The sequence below is a fragment of the Chionomys nivalis genome, chromosome 2 (genome assembly GCF_950005125.1).
Source record: "Chionomys nivalis chromosome 2, mChiNiv1.1, whole genome shotgun sequence".
NCBI classification, from domain to species: Eukaryota; Metazoa; Chordata; class Mammalia; order Rodentia; family Cricetidae; genus Chionomys; species Chionomys nivalis.
Window position 1 is genome coordinate 52,155,148 of NC_080087.1, and position 26,910 is coordinate 52,182,057.

The following is a 26,910-nucleotide window of genomic DNA, read 5'->3' on the forward strand; positions in this document are numbered from 1 at the left end:
ATTTGGATTGGTATTTTTAAACTAGTAAAATAAAAAAGAAATAGTTATAATTAAATTTAAGAATGTATTAAATGTGTAAATAGTCTTTTTTTTATTAGCAGAGTTCTAGACTACATATTGAGCTAGAGGTTAAGGATACAAGATACAGGTCCTCATAGAATGTATAGTCTGTTGGTAAAGACAGAAAAAGAAAATGCCCAAATCAATAAATAATTGTAACTGGTGTATGGTAGAAGAAAAACAGGATGGTAAAATAATGATAAAGAAAAATTAGCTTAAATAGTATGGCCACCCTTTGTCTTTCTGAGACATTCACATTTTAGCTGATAGAGGAAAGGTTTGTGTCCAACCCTCTTGGACATAACTTTCTGCAACTCCTGTATCCCAACAGCTTTCTGCTACACACCCACACACAAAACTCATCAGCATCACAATCTCCCAGCATGATTTTTCTGGAGATATTGCAGCATGCCTTTTCAAAGGCCCTTATAGGAAGCCTTGGCTGTGCTTCTGAGTCTGCCAGCAAAGATGCACTTTGTAATAAAACCAATATAGTAAAGGATATTATGTGAGATCTTATTACCAGGTAGATACATTCCTGAATTATGACTTTACCTGATATGAACCTAACTTTTCATAACAGAAAAGCTGAATGGCAAGTTGTTTTCCTCCATGCTTATCTATTCCTTTAAAGGGTAGGTGGTTACAGAAAGAATGCATAATGCCAGAAGATAAAAGGGAGAGAGAGCATTGCTTCAGAAACAGCACAAGGAATGGCAAAGGGAGAGAATGTAGGTGGTGAGCAAAAAGGAAAATATTGGCAATGCTTATTTGTTCTTAACCTGAGCAAGCGTAAAACTGCTTCAAAGAAAGTTTAACTTTTTCACACTGTAATACCAAAGCAAGAACTAATGAGGAGAATAATTTCTTAAAAGCAATTATTGTCTTTTGAAGTTTCAGATAAGGAAGATGAAGGATTTTCTTTCCAGTCTAAAAGAGTTCTGATGTTTCTTGAAATATATAGATGTATCTTAAAGAAAGAGGAAGAATGTCATTTGAAAGCTATGAATCGCCTAGGATTTCTTTCTCTCTAAATCTTTCTCTACTCTTTGAATACTTTTCCAATAGCTAGCCATTGCTGTGTGCATCCCGTTGATATCAAAACTACCACAGACAAATGCCCTGCTTTCTTTGTTCTTTGGGCAGCACAGCAGGTTCCAGGGATGGCACCTGGAATGACATTCTGAGTGAACTCAACACCACAGACTCTCATCTCAGCTGGGATCAATACTCAGCTCAACAACAGAGAGTTTAAGTAGTTTTGGGTTGTCATGGGCAGAGAGCAATATAATGGATGTTGATCTCAGAGATGCCATCTTCCTGAGAAATTACTGAAAAACTGCAGTTGTGGCTATATGTTTTCATACTGGACACTTCAGAAAATGATTATAATTACATAGAAAAGGGAATCCAGATAATATGTTGGGCTTTTATATACTTTAAATCACAAAAATATATTTGTACATTTACCATATAATTTTTGTGAAGGAATTAAACAAGGACAATTGGTCCTGTGTTTTGCAACGAAGGCTCATTCTGGTTAATCATTTCTAATAGCACGCCTGACCTCTAGTAGATCTCATGTTTGTCCTCTCCCACTCCTTGAGCCTGACATTCTGGACTTTAACACTGAAATTTTCTAGATCACTTTATTTCATTGAGATATGTTCAGGTGAGATTAAAAATAAATTGAAAAGTGTCCAACAGTAGTTAAACTAATAGCAAATTAATGCTTTATGAATGAGAGAAAGGCAGCTAATTGTTGAAGGGCAAACAAGGTAAGACAGAATCATCCTTTTCCTCTGGGGTCAAGAGGTGTGCAGGTGACCTTGATTAATGTAACACAACAGGAAGTCCAGCACCAGAAACATCATCATTAACTCAAGGACAGAGAAAGCACTGTAAAATATGAGTGCCTCCCTTCAATGTCAGTTAAAGTCACTTGGCAAAGAAGAATCACTTCTACAATAATAAGTGGGTGCATTTATGTATATGTGTATCTGTATATGTGTTGTATGTATATATGTGTGTATGTGCATGAGAGTATGTATACATGTGTCTATGAGTGTTCATATGCATGTGTCTAAGTGTGAATGGGTATATATAAATTTCAGAATTGCCTTCAAACAATTTAAACTGAGGTTAACATAAAGGTTGATTGCAAGTCACATGAAAAGGAAAGTACACAATGAATATGTATTAGCTGAATAGATGACTGACAATTAAATAAATTTTATGAGTCACTGTGAGTTCCCCTATTTGTGTATATGATGCCCCTTCAAAAATAAAATAGGGTCAGACGGTGGTGACTCACGCCTTTAATCCCAGCACTCTGGAGGCAGAGGCAGGTGGATCTCTGTGAGTTCATGGCCACCCTGGTCTACAACAGCAGGACATGTCCCAAAGCTACAGAGAAACCCTGTCTCTAAAAATAAATAAATAAATAAATAAATAAATAAATAAATAAATAAAATAGGACCTAAGACTTTGTCAACCTTTCAAAGACAACCTCTGTCAGAGGTTACTCTGTCCTTGTGGCTGTGGTTCATTATTAGATGAAGTCCTTCAACTGTAGAAAACGAGGCCAGAGAAAATAAAAACAGTTAAATGGGGGCCCAGTTCCTACACCTTAGTGCTGAACCACACTGCCAGCCTTTTCACTGTGGAACAAACATAGGAATAATAAAGAATGAACATGGAGGTTGGTCCTATATTCTTTATTACATGAGCAGACTGCACGGCAGTGGGCCTACTTCAGTGAATCTTGACAAGAGTAGAACCCAAATCAAGGGCTTTTTATCACCTGGACTTGGAAATGTAAATCAATACCTTACAAATAATAGTCTCTCAAGAAAGAAAGGAAAAAATTCTCAAAATTTAGCTCCATAGTTAAAAGCTTACCTACATTTATTAAATCAAGACAAGTTCTATCTGATTTCAACAATTTTAATACTTAGGTCTGTAAAGTGATCAAAATAGAAATGGCATGATGTAGTCATTGAAGAGCCCTAGAGCATTAGAGAAAGCAAAAAAAAAGTAATAAATTCAAAACCAAGATGTAAGCCACAAAAGTTGGGATGACCAACACATCCTTCTGCATTTTTCTCTCTATTGCCCTCTGTGCACGATGTTGGGTACTTCTGTGTGTAATTCTGTCACATCTTGAGTGAATTTAGCCTGTCTAACTCTTTGATTTTATTGAGTCATTTGCAGATACCTGTCCATAAATGTAATAATTAAAGTTAAGTTATGTTTATCTTCCTTTCAAGAATTAAAAAGGAAACATGAAAGTGATTACAAATTACAGATTTGAAACAGGCATGTAGACTAGATTTTGTGTATTATTAATAGAGCAGTGCTGAAAAACACTGTCAAGAGGTGGAGTCGAAGGAAGACAGTCTGCAGATTTACCTGGGTATTCGGGGAAAGAAGACAAGAGTAAGAAATTAGTTCTTTACCTCTTGTTCAGGGCACAGGTTATCAAAGCATTAAATCATAAAGTTGTAGCCTGGCTCCTTTCTCACTCTCCTTCAAGCTCAGACTTAGGTGTGTCCTTTGTCACTTAACTTCTTGCAGAGAAGAAGTACAGTCATCTAACTAAATGAGAAAACCACATCCAGGTCAATCTGTAGAGACATTCCTCCCCGTGGCAAAACCATGGAAGTTCTGCATAGAAATACCATTCATTGCACTTGAACAGTGAACTGTATGTAAGACCAACTTTTCTCGTTCAGTAAATGATCATGGAGCAGCTTCCTCATTGTAATAGTGTCTCCTTTATTGACGCTAGCTGCTTTTCTATAGCAGGGGGCTTTGCAGTCTTGCTGTATGATCATCCAACTGTCTGTTGAACAATGTTGAAAGTGGGGGAGTTTATAAATGTTAGGGATCTGCCAGTATGATAAACATTGATGAGAGTCAACACCACTTTTTTTAAAAAGTTGGTATTCTCATGGCTTTGTGTGTGTTTCTATGTTTTTCGTTCTGCTCTGACATCACTGTCAGTTCATACTAGGGATCTGCAGTCAGTTTTCTCGAGTTCTAATATATTAATTAAAAAATAAGTCTTCTTGAAGAAACTACTCAAACTGCACAGGAGAGTCCAGATCATGTACATGGTATGTACATGCAGACATGGCTCTGGGTACATGTATAATCTAGAACTGCACCCCAAAGTCTAGAACAATACTTTCTTAGGAGCTAAAGATTTTTGTAACATCTACCCCAGTTTGAAGCTTTAGATACTTACCTCAGATCAGTGTAAAAGACTTTAAGGTTCACACTAGAACACTGGTCCATGGGGTTTTATCAAACCCGGTTATATTCGAAACTGCAAGGTATCCAATCCTCTAACTTAACCCCACCACTTTGATACTGTTTTGAAAGTGTTATCTGGTAAATACGTGAGGAAAAATATGGTTGTTTCAGGTCATCAGATAGCCTGGATTTCAGTGAGCCTCCCCACTGCATAAGTCCAGAGAACATACCGCTAATAATCCAATAATTATATTTTGATTCATCCTTGACTTATCAGAACATTATTTGCATAATAATTAGCATAAACAACTGTGCATCTTAGTTTGAAGCTATTTTTCTGTCAACTAAAGAAACATTGTTCAGTAGTGTAAACCAAAATGTGAAGTTTCTACTCCTTTATCCTCAGCCCCCATTAAAAGTCTTTCGTTGTTACTAGGGTTTCTAAAACATATTTATAACATCAGTTTTAGAAACAGGCAGATATTTAAATAACTTAATTGTTTATAAATCCATTTTATACTGGGCTGGAGATATAGCTCTGTAGTAAAGAACAGGTACTTCTCTTGCAGAACACTGGAGTTGAGTTCCCGGAGCCTATATCAGGTGGCCGTGTATGTGTGTGTGTGTGTGTGTGTATGTGTGCATTCACCGGGTATGGAAATCACAGGACACAGTTTGGTACTGTTCTTTTGGAGGCTAGCCACCTTTTCTTGAGACAGGCTGTCTCATTGGCCTGTAGTTAGGCTGGCCAGCCAGTGAACCTCAATGATCCACCTGAATAACCTCCCCAGTCCTAGAATTAAATGGGCATGCTAACACACTTAACGTTTTTTGATGTCAGTTCTAGTGATCAAACTCAGGTCCTGAAGTTACAGAGCAAGCACCGTAATAACTGAGCTTTTCCCACAGCTCTATAAACCTATTTTCAAAGTTATCATAATAACTATGTGTAATTCACTTTCTGAGTAAGCAGCACCAACAGTGTGGGCCCAGAGCCAACAGCACCAATGATGGAGACAGTTAAACATTCTCCTGTTCTTTGACATCCGTCTTCCCTGTGTGTGTATTTGCTAAGCCCATCAAAGTCTGAAATATTTCTGTTCAGCATAAAATTGTAGTGCTGATTGTTACAAAGCATATGTTTTATCTTGTGGAGCAATGGAAAATGTATCTAAATGCATCATGCTCACGCTCGGGAGCAAAGCAAACCTCCTGTCTTGCCTGAGCCGGAAATAAATGAAACTGATAGCAGATAAAGGCTAGCAACATTTTTCTCTTTTGCACTCATGCAAAATACCTTGTGTAGAGATCAGCACCATGTATTATAAACTGCTGTTCCCTGCCCAACATTCTACTGCTGCCAGAGAGGTACAGAGGGGTCCAGATAGAGTCACTGGACTCAAGAGACCCTTCCCTTCACATAAAAAGAGAAACATTCAACTGTCGCTCATCAAAAGCAACAGGACAAATGGGGAAAAAAGCTCCTTGTTACCAACAAATATACCAGACATAGCCTTGCCTTCAAGAGGCTTATAAGTAATCCAGAATTGAAAGCACAAAGCAAAATTTGATAACACAGTTCATGAGTGATTTACATTTCTGGAGAGCTGGTTATCTATTGAGCACTTTGTTGAAAGCTATGTCACTAAAACTGGGGTAAACAGAAATGGTCCTTAATTTCTGGAAATAATGCTGTGATGTGGCTTGATTCCTTTTGGTTTTTGAGATAAATAGAATCTCACTGTGCAACCCAGGCTTGCTTCAAACTCCACAATTGTCTTGACACTGTGCTGTGATAACATGTGCACAGCACTGTACCCAGCAAGAGACTAGATATCAGCGCAGGTTTAGGGGACACGAAATTGCATCAAGTATTGTTCTATATCCCAAGAATCTTTGCAATAGCTGAAAGTTTCTATACAAGGTTTAAGAATGAGCAATCATAAAGTATAAAGATAACACTATATACTAGGAGAAGGAAATAATGCAAGGGGGAAATGTAACACAGGAAAGAGAAAGAAGCAAAAAGTCATATTAAATACTAAACAACAGACAAGATCTTGGTGAAGGGATAATGGAGGAAAAAGAACAGATTATGGAGAGGAAGGGGAAAACACAGACCCACATTATCCAGGAGTCCAAAGCAGTGGAGCTTGCCTATAGTTCTTGATGGGAGGCTGTAGCAGGAGTATGAATTTGAAGCCAATCTGGTGGAACAAGTCTCTTTTTGTCCCACCAGCCAGTTCCCAAATAACAACACAGAGATTTATTAATTATGAAAACTTAGCCTTAGTTTAGTCGTGTTTCTAACTATCTCTTATAGCTTATATTAATTAATTTCTATTAATCTACACGTTGCCACATGGCTCATGGCTTTTATGTCTCTTCCTAAATGCCCTGTTTTCTCTCCACCAGGCTGGTGACTTCCCATTTCTTCTTCTCAGTACTGTCTCCATCTGGAAGTCCCACCTATACCTCCTATCTAGCTATTGACCATTTAGCTTTTTATTAAACTGATCACTGTGACATATCTTTACACAACATTACCAAATATCTTGCAACATTTCCTCCTTTCTGTCTAAATAGAAAAGAGTTTCAACTCTGGCATAGTAAAACTATATACCATAAGAACAATCATTGTGTAAGAATAACATTTACAATGTCCAGTCCATTTGTATTTGGTAAATTTGGAGAAATTATTATCTATATTATATTGATGGGTTTGAAGTTTTATATATAAACCATTTTTATCATAACTTATATTTCTAACTGCAACCAGTCTTTTTTTAACCTCAAAACATTTTCTTAGATAATCAATTTAAACTTTTATATCTCTCAACCTTATATACTTTATACCTCTTTTATAAGTTTCTTTTTTGAATTAGGTAACAAGAAAAACTGTAACTATAACTACCTGATCTTCAACTCCATCAGAGACCTGAGAAGGATATAATATTACCTAAATATAGAGGGAGTATAGAGCAAACAACTTCCAAAACTACAGAAATGACAGAAACATTTGGCTTCCTGGAAAGCCACCCGAGGCTCTTCTGCATGATTGGGCATCCATGTTTGACTTACTTGCTTAGAATATTGCTTTTTTGGTGCCCTGCTTGTCTAGTTTGGACAGCATAGTGTTAGTTGTGAAAGCAACAGCAGTTTCTTTGCCCAGTGGCTAACTTTGCCACAATAAAAGCAAACTCCATATGGCAGAATGACACCTTCCCCTAATTACAGGCTATGTGATAGGGAGTGAGGAGAGAGACATCACTACAGTCACTGCAGAGCACATGCTTAGCAGTTTGGGGAGAATTTTGTCTACCAGAAATGCTTCTCTATACAAGGAGTAAAAATTCCAGTGTATTATTTTATTTTTACTAGTTTTATTAATACAATTTATTTATATTTTTTCAGAAAGTATTTTTATGTACTGCATGCATTCAGTGCCTGAGGTGGTCTGAAGAGGACATCAGATGCCCTGGAACTAGAGTTAACAGTAGTTTAAGCCACCATGTGGGTGCTGGGAATGGATTTGCATAATGTGAAAGAGCAACAAATGATCTTCACCTATAAGTCATCTCTGCATCCCCAAACCCAGTGATATTAGTCAAAAGCTTTCCAAAATTAATAGGATTGGCTCTGCTGCTTATCCATAGGTGTCCATATCTTTGCTTCTCTGAAGTTTTATTGAGTTTCATGTTATAGCGACAGGATGGCTACCTATCTCCAAGTCTTTTCTCCCTATCATGACTATTTTTACTAATAAATAAATCAAAGTTCTCCTAGTATCTTTATTCAGTAGATTTCACATTGCTAATGGTCTCTGACATGGTCATGTGATCTCTCTTATTTCTGTTTGTGGGGCACAGGAAAGAAGGTAGCTGAGTGGTATTGGGGCCTCTTCCATGAGAGCTGTTTTCATGCAAGGTCTCCCAGGCTTGCTGTATAGTTTGTACTTGTCACCTTGCTTTGTGATCTTACTTTTGCTTTTACTTTTTTCTTCCTTTCCCTCTTCATTAAAACAGTTTGGTTTATTATCATATTTTGAAAGTGTTTTATTCTCCTTTTCTATTCATCTTCATTAACCTCTATTCAATTCACTCAACAAAGACATTAGAATTTTGGTTTTCCTAAGTAGGAAAACATAAACTACCACACTTAAGATCTATAAAGCATTTTTATCCTTGTATATACCTAATTATCTTTGCAAGTATTGCCCACATGAAAGGAAACAACAAAATTATTAGGTGATTCCTTAGGGATTTAGTAAAAATATTCCATCATTATGTTTTTCAGGATATTATAGACCTCTGTGTAAAGATGTGTTTCCAAGTGACCTTATCAACCTTGGCTGAGAAATTCAGTATGAATTCAGCACTCACATATCAAATATAAAGTTAGTAAATATCCCGCTTAATCCATTGATTGGAAAAATAGTCAGTTACTACAGTAGGAACTCCAATTGACTCCTCTGGATTTGAAGTCATCCCGTGATGCTGACTTCACAATGTCATGAAATTTTAAATGACAACTGAGCGCTAAATCAGGGAGCAACTAGCCTTGTCCAAGTTTAAATTTAGTAACACTGTTAGTTAACTGAGAGTAACCTTGTTCATGACAGATCCTGGTGATTGTAGATTACGTGTGACCAAGTGTCTATCTCTCTGCTCTGTTTAGAGATAACCAAACTCCACTGGCTTAAGACTGGTGGTTTCTGCTGCCTACCTCAAGAGTCTTGAAGGCCAGCTGACACCCACTTTGGCATATTCTTGAAAGTCTCTCCTCCATGCATACAGAACTTTCTGGATGAGCATGAAGATGTGAAGGTAAGTGAAACTAGAGCAACTGTTATTTACATCAAAAATTACTTGCTTGTTATTGGAATGGAGACAAACTAAAAGCAAATAAATTTAAGGCAAATAAGCACTTTTGTGAATCCTCCAGCTAAACTAGGATGTACATGGGGTAGGACTTAGAACAGCTGTAATCCACACAGGGCAAGAAGGGAAGGGTGCAGAGAACCACCCAATCTCTCCCTCACAGAGTTCCTCAAAGGGTCGGCCTAACACCCAATGTGTACAAGAGACACTGAGAATGGTATTTAAAGTACTGGGTCCTGCACAGATTCCAGAGGCTTAGATTCCAGGAGCCAGGATACATTTTGCCCTTGGTGGCATGCCTGGAATTGAAAGTCATTTACATTTCATTTATAAAGTTAATGTTGTACTTGGACTTTTATGTAGTTGTCTTTAGTCATAAGAATAAGTCAAGAGTGACTTCAGCACAGGACTGATAGATTAACATTTCCTTTTTATCTCCCCAATTTGAATTATTAATTTTCATTAATATTCCCTTTTAATTTTAGTATGATGAACTAATTTGTATCCTTCTTTGACAATGAGAGCAACCCTTACTATTCAGAACTTCTACTCTGTCTGGTGTGAAACTGTAATTTATTCAGGTATTTAGGGTCATTGGCGCTAGTTATAGAATACCTAGGAGGTAAAAACTGGTAAACCCTTTCAGGGTTGACTAGGCATTCTTATATACTGAGGGCTCTATCTTTTTTACTTTTGAAAACTCAGGTTATGATTTCAAAAGAGCAAATCTGTTTAATACATCATCTACTACTTTTATTCTTTTGCAGGCCAACCTTATAAATCATTTGATGTTTTTATGACAGGTTACATGTGACTTTGGTAACTGTCACTTTATTGATTTCTGCTCTGACACTTGACTTACCAACTTTGTTTTTTATTATTTGTGGTTTTAAGCTTATAGAAGACTGGCTTTTTCTATTCCAGCTACAGAAGTGGCCCTTAGGGACATACTCAGATTTAAAGTTGTGATGAGTCATCCCTGGAGATTTAGTGGAACTGTATTCAGAGTGAGGAGTGTAATTTTGTAATTCTATAATCAAGGCCTTTGACTGGATTTCTGTAGGATTGCCATTTCCTCCTCTCTATCAGTCTCTAGGCTCATTCTCACTTGTTAGATTTCTGGTGTGTAAAAAAAAGAAAAAGAAGGTATCAAGAAGAATTACATCCCTCTGGCATCCATGTTACCCATTAGTATAACACATAAAAAACATTGAGTGCATTTATATGCAGATGGAGAGGCAGTGATTCATCAGTGATAAAATTAATTATTTACAGAATTATATTAACTAAAATAATAATTTTGACATGCATTTGTGATTGGAACTGTTCTCAAGATTATCCCATCTGAATATAAAGTTGGTACTGCCTAGTATGAAAATCCCAAAATTTTAAAATATAAATTTTGAATTGATCAAGATTTTAAAATATTACATAATAGTGTTTCAGTACTATTTTTCTGTCATATTTCAGTTTTAAAAAAACACACCTACCTTCCTGATCCTTTTTCTTCACATCTCCCTCTTCATTCCCCCTTTCTTTCTTCCCTTTTGCCTAGCAGAGGAGCAGATGGAGGACAAATGGTGCCATGTCCTCAGGTGATTACCTTACCACCATAGGCATATTTATCAGACCATGTTTTTAAATTACAGTCCCTGAAGAAAACTTTCCACAGAGTCCCATGCCTGAAAGTGAGGCAGCTCCAGTGCTCAGCAAATAGGCAGCTAAAGTAAATGACAGACTTGTTATGGGATCATAGGGGTATAAAATCTGATAGGAGGGAGGCATGGCTGAGCACCTACAGTCTGATCAGCACCCCTCCTCCACCCCATCCCCCACCTTGCATCCACCCTAGCCATCAATCCTTTTCACTTGGAATGTAAGAGTCTAAATAGGAAGAACAGTAAACAATGGCGGCCTGGTTTGATGTGACTAACCAAGGAGAAACTCACCAAGTATTTTGCAATGATGTTATTTGGGTAAGGATAGGAGTAGGAAACCCTTTCTGGATAGAGGATGAGAATTATACGTCAGTATTATGAATGTGAAGGATTTAAAACAAGCAATAATTTTTTTGGACAAATCTTTTACCTTCACAGTCAGTAAGTGAAATATTCAAGGTAGGAAAGGCAAGGATTACACTTAAGAAAACACTGTAGAAAGGAAGAGCCCTGAGAGATTATTGATGAGACTTAAACATGGAAGGAACGCTGGGGATGTTAATGCTATTATGAGTGTGTATAATAAAGAAATCCGGGAGACATATAAAGTTATTAAAATGCACTTAACTGGTCTCTCCATGTTGTAAAGTCATTAAAATGTATATAAAAAATTACTAACATAAAAACCCATGATCTATATAAGTAAATACAGGAAGTTATCAAAGTATATTTTGACATGGTCCTATTATAGTGTTTTTCATATGGGAGTTAATCTGGAGATAGTTGAAAAGAATAAAAATTACTTAATCAAAATAATATTGATAGCTATCCTCAACTGCCAGAACTACATGTGATGTTTTATTGCTTCTCTAGGCATATAAAACCTCTTTGTAATGGAGGTATTGTTGTTAGCATACATTATTTTTCACAGACTAACTAATGACAATATGTACATGCATGTAGCACACTTTGATCCTGTCCTCCTCTGACATGCTTCACCCTGTCTTGGTTCACATCACTGGAGTCTCCTTCCTAAATGGCTCTTCTTCTATTTTTCTGCCTTAAAAAGCCTAGATTTAATATATGAAAAACATGCAATGTCTGTCCTTCACACTCTGCTTCTTTTGCTTAGCATAATGATCTCAAGGTCTACTCAAAGATATATCCTTAATGTAAACTTTAATATATTTTAAAGGACTAGAAAAATCGTTAACTTTTTAGAAAGAAAATGAAATGTGAGGGTGGAGCTGAAGAGGTTGTTCAGTGGTTAAGAGCACTCACTGTGTTTCCTAGGGACCTGAGTTTGATTCCCAGCATCAACGGAGGCTCACAGCAGTCTCTCTTTCTCTTTCTCTCTCTCTCTCTTTTTTAAAGTTTAATTCAGACTCTGGTATCTACAAACTCTTAAAATTTCCCCGTTTCTTTTTGCTTCAGGACACATAAATGAGCCTGATTCTGAGAGAAAATATTTATTTATGTTTTATAAAAACAACTAATTTTGAAAAAAATGCAGAATAACTTGGAGAAAACAGAATTTTGATTACATTTCAAATTCTGTTTTACAATAAACAGCCTCTCCCCTCCCCTTTAACCCTCTCCCATCGTCCCTGTAGAAGGAGGACCTACTTGTTCATCCCGGCCCACCCAGAACCTAAATAATCAAACAGAAATTGTATTAATTAAAATACTGCTTGGCCCATTAGCTCTAACTTCTTATTGGTTAACTCTTACATCTTAATTTAAACCATTTCTATTAATCTATATATCACCATGAGGTTGTAATATACCAGCAAAGTGTCAGCACATCTATCTCCGGTGGCAGATCCATGGCATCTCTCTAGCTCTGCCTTCTTCTTTCCAGCATTCTGTTTAGTTTTACCCACTTAGCTCTGTTCCCCTATAGCTCTGTTATAGACCCAAAGCAGTTTCTTTTATTCATTAACTAATTAAAGCAACACATAGACAGAAGGACATCCCACACATGGTCTCCATGCTCCAAATTTACTCAGGAGATCATGACTTTTTCTACTTCCCATGTAGATTAGATCCATGTATGTCTCTCTTAGGGTCCTCATTGTTGTCTAGGTTCTCTGGGAATGTGATTTGTAGGCTGGTTATCTTTGCTTTATGTTTAAAAACCCACTTATGAGTAAGTACCTATGATAAGTGTCTCCCTGGGTCTGGGTTACCTCATTCAATATGATGTTTTCTAACTCCATCCATTTACCTGCAAATTTCAAAATGTCACTATTTTTTTCTGCTGTGTAGTACTCCATTGTGCAAATGTACCACATTTTTCTTATCCATTCTTCAGTCAAAGGACATTTAGGTTGTTTCCAGGTCCTGGCTATGACAAGCAATACTGCTATAAACATAGTTGAACACATGCCTCTTACTCTGGTTCCAAGCATATTGATGCCCTCTTCCAGGCTCTGTGTGTACTGCATGCTTGTGGTGCACAGATGCAAGCTACCCATACAGGAAAAAAGTGATATGATGAAATATATAAAGTTTTTTTTTAAAGTTGCCTCAAGTGAGGTCATTTATCTTACACTACATTTTCTTGAGTCTGAAAATAATATTTAAATGGAAGTAATTTTTAGATGTAATTTTTCATCTGCGGTATCCTACAGAAAAGAATTCCGGTAGCTTCCATTTTCATAAAATACTACTAAAGAATTGATTGTGAGCACCAGATGTATTCAACTAGAGAACAAAATGCAAAAAGGCAAATATTTGAATTATAGACTCAAACATAAAGTATAATGTCATTAAAGCATAAAACTAAAATGACTAACAAAAAATTAGGATGCAATATAAAGTGTTCTGAGTGTGCAGCACTATAGCTGATGTCTTTCTTGTCAATGGCTAAAAATCAGCAGATGTCATTTAAATATAAAAAGAATTAATTAAAGGAGTACAAGAAGTACAGGCATGTTTAAAAGTATATATAGATACTAAGGAGTATCAGAACTGAAAATGGTGGTCCATGCCTATAACACCAGCATTTAGAAAGCGGAGAGAGAAAAAGCTACAAGTAGGAGGGTTCAAGGCCATCCTATCTTTCCTGATGCCCTGTCTTCAAAGAAATGAAAGACAGAAAGAAAACAAGAAGAAAGAAATGGTTATTATTGAATATCACCTAGAAAGAATGGGAGAAAGCAAAAAACAATACATTCAACTTTCCCTATCTACACACAGGGGAATAACAAACACTCTAAGAGTGTTATAAGAGATTGACTTTAATATATGAAGTCAAAAGCATCACACATTGCTAAATGATTTTTTGAGACAGAGTTTTTCTCTGTATCCCTAGCTGTCCTGAAACTTGTTCAGTAGACTAGCCTAGCCTTGAACTTGTGGATCCCCTGCCTCTGCCTCTCAAGTGCTGGGATTAAGGGCGTGTACCACCATGCCCAGCATGCCAAATGACTTTCAAAGCTGCACATATTGCACAAGAAAAGCAGAGTTTTCAAAATCTTAAAAAGAAATTACGTTTATCATCTGTATTAGTAAATGTAAAGAAATATACTTATTCTTTATTTCTTTAAAACCAAGTATTTTGCAGATTATGCCACAGTATAAATCACACTTGTACATATCTTTATTCAAGAATGAGACCTACAGCAAGTCACTTTTCAAAGGTGAAAGGGAAAAAATAAGCAAAGATAGTGAAACCTAAGTTCAAAAATCTTAGTATCAGAAAAAAAAAACTAAAATGCAAGCCCCAAAGTATTAACTAAGACAATGCAGAGGCTAAGGAATGCTGATGGGTGTAATCCAGGGCAGAAGTATGTAATCATTAATAAATAAAACTTTATTAATGGCCAAAAGCATTTGCCCAGCAAATGAGCTTAACTTCCAAAAAGTAGGAACTCCAACGTAAGTTAAGTATATATATATATATATATATATATATATATATATATATATATATACAAAAAAATCCATCTTCTTCATTAAAGTATTTGAACTCAAATTTATATCTAAAACAAAGGATTTCTTCCTTTAAAAAATAACTATTAAAATTACCTCTTGAGCAAAAAGTTGAGCACTTACCTAATCATAATTTATTGCATAACAGGGTCACAAGCTCTTTTTTTTTCAAAGGACAGATAGCACAGTTCCACAAGACTGTGAGCAAACTCATAAAATTTACTCGATTTGAGAAAAAGTGGAATGTTCAAATTCCCAGCACCCCAAGCAGGCGTTCTTACCAGCAGGACACTATTTCAGACTTCTGCAGTAGAAAGGTTTCTACTGAGCAAAAATTCTCGTTCAATTTCAGAAGGCAAATGATAATAATTTTCCAATCCTCTGCACAGCAGGCTTCTTCCCTTCGTTTGCAGACCCCTTAAAGAAACACCTGGGCAACCGCAGGTCCAAGCAGCACATCCTTCAAACATAGTCCTATTAACTCAAGTTACTTAGAATACAAAGGTGCTTAGCTTTGCCGGTGAGACGGAATCCAGTTAAACTGCTCTTCATATGTAGTACCTATTTGTAATAAATGCAATGTGGTTATGATAGCAATCTTCATAGAGCATGGAAAATTACAAGGAAGCTGCCCTGAAGCCATGGGGCACGGTGTGGCGGGGGCGGGGGACACATGTGTGTTGGTTGTGAAACTCCCGTTCAAATGAAATTACTCAAAACTAAAATCACATTACTCTTACTGATGTATGACTTCAAGAAAAAAAAATGTATTGAAGCTATTCTGTTTTGCAGTGATGTTCTTTCTAGATTTCCCAGTTTTCTAAATTACATACATTTTTATGAGCTTAACTTTTCACAAATTCTTATTTGTATATATAGTCCTACACATGTGTTCATGTGTAGGTATACACATGTGTGCTTATGCTTGTGAAAGCCTGAAAACAGCTTTGGGTGTCATCCTCAGAAATACTACCTACCTGCTTTAAAGCAGCTTGCTCATTGACCTGAAGCTCATTGGTTCTTGGACTGGCAGGTCAATGAACACCAAGGATCCACCTGTCTCTGCACCCAGAGTTGGCCTTACTGACACAACCTGATATTTTTAGGAGGATGCTGGAGATTGTCCAGGCTCGCAGGGCAAGCACTTAACCAACTGAACCACCTCAGCTGGTTCTATGTGGTTTTCTTTTTCTCTTTTTCTAAATTGATTTTTATTGAGCTCTACATTTTTCTCTGCTCCCCTCCCTGATTCTATTTGTTTTTCTAAATAGTAGATCTCAACCTTACAGAACAAAATATAAGGGTGTATTGTTCAAGAAAGATCTGGCCCTGCTTTAGTAAACATTTCTGAATATTAGTTAAGTCATAAAGTTACATACAAAGATTCTGATCTTACCCTTAGGTAAATTCTTGTTTTTTAGTCCTGGGCTCAAACCCAGGATTTTTATATACCAGGCAAACATTCTAACACTGAGTCACATCTTCCCCCAAAGTATGCAGATTCTGTGGTATGAGGCTGACTAAAACCAAATGATAAGATCTTGTCAGGGTCAACGTCATGCAGCCACAGGCTATCCAGTGTGATGATCTTGCTAAAGTCACTCAACTGGGTATTCCACTGCTTGCTTTTTTTTTTCAAAGAACACATCGGCACTGTGCCATGACAGTCACACTTTCATTCTATCAGACCAGCATGGCAATGATTGGTTTTAAAATTTTTATCGTATTTGTACTAATTTATATTCTCTCCCCAACCCCTCTGTGTGTGTGTGTGTGTGTGTGTGTGTGTGTGTGTGTGTGTGTGTGATAGCATACGTGGAGGTCAGAGGGCACCCGTTGGGAGTTGATTCTCTACTACATGTGGAACCTTGTAATCAAGCACAGATCATCCGGGGTGACAAGCACCTTTACCCATTGAACCATCTCACTAGCCTCATTGTTTACCAACCAAGCTCATTTTTGGTTTGTTTTAAGTCAGTGTCTTACAAAGCCACATTCAAATCATCTTGTCTCTACATATTGAGTATCAGAATGACAGGATGCAATAACATGACCAGTGACCCTCATAAGTTTCTTAAATTATGCTGGCCTGATATACCTGCCTGTTCTTGTGTGTGAGAAGTATACATTGATCATGCATTTTTTTTTTATGATTTTAACTGAGAATCCAGATTCACGCCTGGATACATGTTAATTAAATGAACACTTTATTTCCTCAGCAAATAAAGTAACTGCAGTGAATGATTGTACATGGCTAGCCTATTCTGGGACCCAAGAAGCATAATTGAAGCAAAGTAACAAAAAAAAAAAATCTCCATTCTCAGAGCACTCTTTGGGGGGAATGTCAGACAATAAAAAGCAACCACAGATGATGTGCTATCGAGAGAGATATAAGAGAAAAAATAAGCATAGACAGGAGATAAGATGAGTGAGGACCACGGTGACAGGAAGTGGGGAGTGGGCTTGAGGACCAAGGTGACAGGAAGTGGGAAATGGGTTCAGGGCTCTCAGTGCCAACTCTTTTGACAGATGCTTTTCCATGCCCAGTCTGAGTGTCCTGAAGTCAGAATGGATTCAGTTCAGTCAGTAGATTGTTGCCAAAATTTGTGGATCATTTTTGCATTAATTTTTAAACTTGAGACTCTCACTGTGCAGTTCCCCTAAATTAGAGCAAACACCTGCATTATTAACTAGGATTAGACCTGATATCCTTTACTTAGCTTTATTACAATCTGTCAATGAACCAGTGTTACCTACAAGATACTATGGATTCCCAGATGGTCAACAAATGAAGAAGATTAAATTTAAATGTATTTGTTCCTTCTTATACTTCATAACTCATGTATTAATTTTAAATGCTCATAGTGTTGTTATAACTATATTCCATGCCTGTGATATTAAGCAAATCTCAATTTTAAAAATATAGTCCAAAGGGCAGGTACCAGGATGCTAATTTTTAGAGTAAACTTGGGTTTTGAAAGTTCGTACTCATGGAATCACTGGATGGAATTCTCACTCAGTTCTCAGGATAAAATGATGACCAAGCCTAAATTTGAATGCATAATAAAAACCAGCCATTCCTAATTTAGTTCATCTTGTGATGCCACTTTAAGAAATGCATTCGTGTTGATTGTGCTGTCAGAGCTGTGGCATCACGGCCTTTCAGAGTTGAAAGGGAGTTCAGAAATTCTAGTCCAATTATCTTTATTTTACAGGTATGAAAAACGAGTCCCAGGGAAAGTGTTTTGTGCAGGTTCAATGGTGTGTGCAAGTCCAGGAACTGGTTAGAAGCAGAGCGGGGACAGAAATTCGCACTTGTAAATATCAGCACCATTTGCCTCTCAGTACATTGCTTTTCGCCAGGATTGTATTTCTCTTATAAATAAAGAAGATGAACCGTATCGTGGAATTTCAGAGAGGCCTGATGGGTGGATATTCCTAAGCCCCAGAACTCACTCCATGTATTAATAACTGCGTCTGCGGAACTAGCTAACAGGCTGTTTCTTTTTTATGGTGGTGGTCATTGGAGACTTTGTACTTGGAAAAATAATTAGAATTTTTAACAAGCCATGAAAGGGCTTAGATATTAATCAATGTATCTAACACCAATGAAATGCAACTGTATTGTTTTGCAATGAACTGTAGAAGGAAAAATTTGTCAGTAAAATGCTGAGTTCGGAAAACAAACTGAGTGACATCTGGATGGGAAGACCACAGACTTCTCTGGGAATACTGTAGAGCCAAATGAGAACTCTGAACCCTTACAGGAGAAAATTCTAGAACTCACTGGAAAATCATTTCAAAAGATTTAATAGAGTGGAGGAGTAATATATTCAAAATAAAAAGAAAGGAATAAAAAGACTACCAGATGTACCGAGGCAGCTTCATGTAAAAAAATAAACAACTAAATCAATTTATTTCAAAGACAGTTTTTAGTTTAAGCATTACAGTAGATCTTAAAATTCTGTAAATGTAGTTCTGGTAAATGGATTCTAAGTTTCCATGAAATGAAGGGTACAACCCTGGCTTTATCTAATAGGAAAAAATAAGGTTTGAGATTGTACAATTTCATACATATTTCTAGGCATACCCTTTTATTAAAGTAATATAATTTAAATTGTAAATACAGGAAGAAGTATGTGTGATTTAGGTGCAGTACTTTCAATGAGCAATGATGATAGTTACAGAGAGATGCTGTAAACAGTCTGGAGTCGAGGGAATTGCTGAGCACTCCGTGAACTTCTCATGGATTCATCTGACAGTGAGAGCAGTATGCAGCCCATTCCCTTCAGTGTGTGCCTGCTCTTCTTATAAGATCGTGACACTAAGACACTGAAAAGGCAGGGCCTCTGTGCATCGCTGTGCTCATGGTGCTATTCAAGTAGCATCTTCTATTAACAAATTAGTAGAAAAGTATCATTTAACTACACCTGCTTTTAAAAAGCTGAAAAATGCACATGTAGTTAGGGTGGTGGCTGTTAGCATCCTAGTAGTAGGTGTTTAGATTAATTATTATTTTCAATAATAATCAAAATTAGCTTAAGGAAAAAGCTAACGTATTTCCAATTACTGATGAAAAGAACTTTGAAAATAACTCACTTTTGCTTCCTTTTGATTGATTTGTGTCACGTTGTTTGAAGCCCTTGGTAATGTCCTCTGGCAACTCTCTCTGCCCTTCCTGTTCCCTCTTCCCTTGTAGAAATGAATGTGATTCAAAAAGAGGTTTTTTTTTGTATTTTCTTTTCAAAAATGAACATTTTTTTCCATTTTTAATTACTTCATAGATGCATTGTCCTCTGACCAATAAAGGGGTTTGTGGGCCACGTGTCCTTTCTCTCTAAGGCTGAGTACTTGCTATCGACTTGCCTCTTGGACTGAGTAAAACCAATATACCTTTGCCGCTCATTGTCTTTTCACATATTATGTAAATAGGAAGAAATAAAAATAATGCAATGAGAAGTATGGCTGCTTGACAGACAGTATAATGTAATATAATATCCAAATACTTATGAGGTAAGAACAGTGCCTTGGGGCACCACGTTTATTGTGAATAAGTATTTGCATTTATACCTTTTTGTGTAGAGTTTAGACTTGAATAATAAATCATTCACTGTAGAAAGTAGTTTTTTTTTTTTTTTTTTTTTTTTTTTTAAAAAAAAGCAATCTACTTTCTGCCCTAAGGATAACAAAGAACCAAATGTAATTTAAGTCTTTGGGGGGAAATACAGCATGGATGCATAAAAAGACAGATTATACAAGAGCTAATAATAAATAGAAATTTCTATATAGATTAACATAGACGTTATACAACCTACATTTTCTTTGTAAATATGTCAAAGCAAGCACAAGTTTTGAAGAAAGAAATACAGGCATAAATTAATAAATACTTTTTAATTTTGATAGCAAGAATATAATTATTGAAACTTTGGAAAAAGAAATACTAGACATTTGATTCTTGACAGAAATTAAACAATCTAACTCTCTGGTAGTAGCTCATCAGGGCATTTCACCCCTACTTCCTCCAGCGGTTTGGCACCCAGCTTGTCAGGAATCATGTCTTCCCTTCATAACTGCATGCTTACAGCTGGGCCGAGCTTTGTATCAACCAGGTTTTCCTCTGTTCTGACACAAGCACCACTTTTTAAATTGCGGTTTTGAACATTATTCTCTGAAGAAAATCATTCATGCCAGTACATGTTTTGGTGGTTATCAAACACTATCATCGAGAAAACAGGAATTCCATCATTGTTTGGGGGAATGGAAAGGAAATTTTTTTCATATGGTTTGGGTTTTGGTATAAGAATCACCACTTAGAGAACCAAAATGTTGATTATTTAAATTCTTATATAATTTATTTATCTGTATTTTATATGTAGTAGTGTATACCTTTTAGTGCCTCATTTTTGTTTTTTAAAGGACAATGATTCATTAATTTCCTGCAGTTATTTCTGTGTGAGGGTTTCAGGTCCCCTGTAACTGGAGTTATAGACAGCTGTGACCTGTCATGTCAGTGCTGGGAATTGAAACCAGGTCCTCTGGAGGAGCAGCCAATGCTTAGTCGCTGAGCTATCCTTCCAGTCCCATAGTTTACCTTTTTTTTTTCCAGAAATACACAGAAGGCAACTTAAACAGTTAGGCAAACTTTAAAATCATTCCAGTGCAGGGTGATTAGGGGGAGGAAGCCCTGCTCTATTCCAGATTAGTGCTCTAAGTGTGCGTTAGATTTCCTAGTAATATACAAGATACAGTAGAATAACAACGGAGAGCATAAACCTTGAGATGTGTATGTATAAACATATGTATATATACATATGTATATATGGTGAAATTATTTCAAATGCTATTGTATAATAAAGAATGTTTTGAGATGTAGGTGACTGGTGCTTAAACCTACACTTTTGAGAAAGGATTAATATGGCAGCTTAATGGTTTTGTCATCATACAGAACAGGCTTGGCATGGTGTGTAAATGGGTGCACATGGGCATGATTGGTAAGGTTTCGGAGTTGAAACAGAACGCATCCTCCCAACAAGTTCTTTCATCAAAGCATTGCCTGGCAATAGTGGCATCTTACTCCACAGTGGCTGGCTTCCTAGCTAAAGTTTTAGTGAGTGGAGGATATAGCCAACCAAAGTGGCTGGCAGCAGGAGATTCTGTCCCTCCGGACTTGTTGTAATATGAGCGGCAGGGCTGCATCCCCGGCCGCCCGCATGGCTTTACCCGAAATAATTACACGGAAACTGTATGCTTTTAAACACTGCCTGGCCCATTAGTTCCAGCCTCTTATTGGCTAGCTCTTACATATTGATCTAACCCATTTCTAATATTCTGTGTAACACCACGAGCTGGCTTACCAGGAAAGATCTTAACCTGCATCTGTCTGGAGTGGGAGAATCATGGCGACTCACTGACTCGGCTTCTTTCTCCCAGCATTCTGTTCTGTTTACTCCACCTACCTAATTTTCTGTCCTATCAGGGCCAAACAGTTTTCTTTATTAATTAACCAATGAAAGCAACAGATAAATATAAGACCCACCTCCATCACGGACTGTTGAGCAGCTGTAGTCAGTGAGTCATGTTGAGTTGACACTGGTCAGCTGTCCATCAGTTTATAATCATGAGATGAGCACTGTGGACCAGAAGCTGCAGCACACAGCACCCAGAGAAGTACAAGTAGCCTACAGTCCCAAGCTTCCCTCTGCCTGCCACAACCATCACTCAGATGCTATTGAAAACCATCACTAATGAGGTAGCCATGAAATCTCTGCCTAAAACCTTGCCAATTCCCTATGCTAATGTGTGTTTTAGGAGCACTGTACCTCATTTTTGTTTCTAAAAGAAGGATGATTCATTCATTCTTCCTTCCTTCCTTTAAATCTTCCATTATTTTTAATTTCTGACTATTTCTTTTAAGCTTTCTGGATCTTACTAAAAAGTTTATCAGAAACAATTTTAGCTGAATAAACTATCTTGCCCACACAAATTAACCCATTCCCTGGTTTATTCTTGTCAACTATCTGTAGATAATAAGGCGGGAGGCATGAGATGACAGGGCATCTGTGTAGCTGGGTGCCTGCCCTTGTGTGAGCAGGTGGATATGTAAAACTGTGCTAGCAAGATTAAAGCTATCATTCGAATGCCTCCCGATCAGCAGCAATGAACATTTGCTCACTACATGGGGCCTTCAGAGCATTACAAAGTTGATGTGCTGGATCTGAACTGAAGGAGCTTATGTTTATGATTTGCTGGTCTTATTTGTGCACTGTTGCATTGGGCTTTGCCAGATCGCTGTGAAGAGACTGTTGCAAGTTAACAAGTCACATAGCTGCATGTACAATTTGATTTACTTCAAGGTCTAACCAGTGCATTCTGCATTATTTGTTAACCAAGCAGAACATTATTTATTAATGAGCTCTTCATGCTTTATTAACCCTATCGTCAAAACACCTCTATGGGACCCTACACTCTAGTCTTTCTTTGCAGTAAAGCATCCCAAAGAAAGTGAAAAATTATACATCCATGCTCCAGTTAAAACACATGTATCAGTTCAATTGCTCTCTATCCCATCCACAGACACTTCAGAATTCTTGGGGAACATCTCAGTCTAATGATGCATGTGTTTCATTTGGAAGTCACCCTCCTTTGGGTCCCTTCATACCATACCAAAGCCTCTGTGACCTCGAAAGATGGGCTTACTTTTCACAAGCCAATGCTAGTAAACTGGGAGGAGGAAAAGACACAAGCGCACTTTAGAACAGGAGGGAACAAAGACGTAGGCTTAGGCAGATAAAAGCGATCCGAGGTTTCTATCAAAGTGAAATAGGGACAACTGAGCCATAAAGAGGATGGGCACAATTCTGAACTATGCGGGGAACTGGCAATAGAAAGTAGTGACTAAAAAAGAGAGCCAGTGGGTGTGATGTGATGCAAAAAGGATGGCAGTGTTCTCCTGGCTGCAATAGAGACAGAAAGGCCATGATGACGGAACCCATGGAAACCCAGACAATAGGGACTGTGGTAGATAGGTGAGTACTTGCATCATGATTTAAGGTATTATGACACCATCATCAGCCATCTGTGTGAGGAATTTGGAATAGAACCAGCTGGATGGTGGGGCCCAAGACAGGAGGACCAGAGTTTTCTCTTCTGAGTTTTCAACAGAAAGCTACAGGATAGAGCCAAAGTATATAGAAGACTGGGATCGTCAATTTATCTTAGGGCTATGTGCAAGAGACCAAAGCCTATCCTTGGCATGGAACAAAAGAAGTAAATAACAATGAACTCCAGCAAATCAGGCTGTACGTTTGGCCCAAAAGGCTGCTCTTCCTATAGGTTGCCATATGTAACCATCACCACAAGAGTTGGAAGGAGAAACCCTGGTTTTTAAGGAAAGTGTACTCAAATACAATTACAAAAAGAATTTTATTTTATAGCTTCTTTTCCCTAACCTTTGTAATAACTTGATGGCTTCATAACCCACACACTAGTCTTTAATGAGGTGGCTTTTCTCACTGTCCTTTCTAATTGCTTCTGACATGTGGTTAACCTGTAATTATTGAATGCCTCCATGTGATAGGTACTGTGAGAAATAGAAAACATGTCCAGGTACTATGAGAAATAGAAAACATGTCCATGATGGAACATCTGCAGCAGAGTGAAGAATTCGACATGTACAAAATGAAATGAGAGTATATTGTAGAGGTGCGCTGTAGGTATGCAAGCAGTTACCATAGAAACCCGCCAGAGAGGAGGGACAATGAGAACTCTATAACTTATGTATAACCCCAAATTTATTTCAGTTAAAAGTTGATAAGTACAATGAGAAGGTGCAGATAGATATTCTCAGCTGTCCTGGGAAGGAATTAAAAATTACTCCAGTTGAAGAAAAAAGAGGAAAGCTTCCCAGGAGGGCAGTTAGACACATTAGGAGTAAATGAAAGTCAAGCGAATGAAAGCATGAAAATGAGAAAGGAAGGATTCACAACACAGTTCATAGGCAAAGGGATGGGCAAGGGGTCTTGGGCCCCTGAAGATAAGAATACTTGATTTGCTGGAGTTCAATATGCGAACCAAGATTGTGAGTGAAGGACTAAGGGATACTGTGTTTTTATGGGGATAAATTTGTGTGAAAGAATTTTGAATGCCAAGTGAGAAGTTTGGCATACCTCTTCTCTGCCTGGGGTGGATGGGCTGTTGTTTAATTTCTCTTGAAATATCTGGGGGCAGGTGTGCGGGGGCAAGTAATATCTTGAATTAGAATACTGTACAGGAGAAGAGGGAAGGCAAAGAAAGCCAGTGCTTTACCGTAAAGGCCAGAAAACTCATGTCTGGAAGGAAAGTTGGAAGGAAGCATTAACCAGAATACACTCACTAACCGGCTACTGAAGAGTTACAGGTGTAATAATAGACAGGAAATTCTAACTTAATTGCCATCACTTGAAATTTCAGGTAGAGATAAGATGAACAGAAACTTATTTGATGAAATGGAGAAAGTAAACAAGTCTTAGTTAGAAGATGATTCAACAGTTAAATATTAAAAAGACTCTAGATAGAAAAATACACATATCTAATTAATAATTACTAGGAGGAAATAAAGGGCTCCTTCCCTTTTCTTTTCTCTCGCAGGATTTATAGACTGCAAATATGGATATTATGGTTTTAGACTTTAAGTGAAGAACAGTAAATGGAAGCTGCTTTTTCCTCTCTGAAAAGGCAAAATAAAAGATTTAAAAAAAAATAGAAATCATCAACACCACCACATAGTCTCATGTCTCCTAACGAGATAGCAGGAGCTCCCCAGGTTGGAAACAGTGCAGAGCTCTATCCCTCCACCGTTGCCATCACCCATTACTCTAAAGACCTAACCCATGCTGATGGATGAGTCCCGATAACCTCATGAGGGACACTCACTGCAGTCATATGCTGACCACTCCCAGCTGGTGACTACTAAAAGGCATGGTTACAAAGAAACAGCTTATCTTCAGGCAAGCAGTGACTCTGTGAATGAAAGCTCTCTGGTCTGGGGTCTAGGAGATACCATGGCAGACCCCTCCACACCATGCTTGAAGCCAGGTCCTCCTGATGTCATTGTGCACACAGTCATTACAAACCACACAATGGCAACATGTCTTCTAGGGGACTTTCTGTAAATATATATAGTACTGTGAAGCACACAGCCTTGCATGTGTCACTTGAGGACACATTTTCACATTCATTGTGTTCCAGCAATTAGCAGTTACCTTGTATGATCTTTCTGCTATTCCAAAGCCTGGAGAATTCAGTCTATTTTTAATTCTATTGGATTCTGCAAGCGGAGTCTGCCATGCCAAGTATTTCCACACCACTACAGCATCAGAAATGGAAACCATTTTTGGTCCATCTGTGTAATCCAGGAATGCATTAATGAAAACTGATTTTAACACATTTTTCTTTATATAAAGTTAAACATATGCTTTGATAAATGTTTTTATTTTAACAGAATATGAAATAATTTTAGGTAAGATATTTTTAAGACTCAAAACTTGCATAAGTTACTAGAAAGAAAACTCATTTGTAAAGGCATTATATATTTAAATGTATAGCTGATTTTATTACAAATGGGTGTTATTTTATAGAGGTGTTTTTATTATGATGATGAGGACGATAAGTTTTTCTGAGTGAATCTTGGGAACAAATGTCTCCCTGTAAATCAGGCATCCAGATGCCTGGGAATGAGAAATCAGACACAGGATGAAAACTCAGACACGTCTTGTCTGGTTGTTCCAACGCCTAGGCCATATAAGGGGAAATAAAATAGTGATGAACCTCAAGTCCTATCGTCCATTGAAAACAAAAATGCAAAGGGTTCTATAGCTAAATTAAAACTGTGTCAAACTGCCTTCTAAGAACAGACAACTGCTACTCAGCTTTAATCAGAGAACCCTCTCTTTCCAGTGACCAGTGAACTGTTCCAGAGACTTGGGGCTACATGGCAGGCTGAGGATAGATGACAGACCAGGATGACCCTAAACATTTATGCCATCCATCCCTCTAAAGTTCAGAGAGTAATGTGGACCAGAAGATAGAAGGAGTCTAAGAACCGGAAGGTAGACAGAAGCCTGTGCCATGCTATCATCTGGATAAGACAGCTATTAGAAAATCACAAGAGCTGCAATTACCCAAAATCCAAGCTATATCTGCACAAAAATGGGCTCAACAACAGTCAGGTCAGGCATGGATGGAGGAGGAGCTCAGGAGGCCCGATCTGTCACTACTGCACTATTTTCTTCTGACAAATTCAAGAAGAGGGGGAATTTCGCCTTTGGTTGTAGAGTGATTGGCAGACCCCTCAGGTTCCAGTGGGTGTCTACAATCAGATGCTCACAGAGTCAGCCCTGATGAAAGCATAGGCGTCACAAAAAATAAAACCAAGAGTACTGCACCTGGGAAAGAGATTGTTAGTGATGGTCAATAGGACTAATGGCGATGAAAAGGAAGAAAGGAAGGGTAAGAAAAAGACACTAATCGCAATATATTGTCTACATGCATAAAATTGTTTAAGAACAAAATTAATTAATAATTTTTAAGAGAGGGAGCATTGAGAACCTTAGACCACTCATGTAGGCAATACTACACATTCC

The 26,910-nt window shown here is 37.5% G+C and overlaps 1 protein-coding gene across 2 annotated transcripts in view; it reads left to right on the top strand.

The window, feature by feature from the left end:
* The window catches only part of Hs3st5 (heparan sulfate-glucosamine 3-sulfotransferase 5), a 271,736-nt gene that overhangs the window by 96,595 nt on the left and 148,231 nt on the right, over window positions 1-26,910 (top strand). For both annotated transcript variants that reach the window (XM_057761929.1, XM_057761930.1), the window contains exon 2: window positions 8,995-9,143. The gene's annotated coding sequence lies outside the window, so the exon portion shown is untranslated. The remainder of the gene's footprint in view (window positions 1-8,994; window positions 9,144-26,910) is intronic.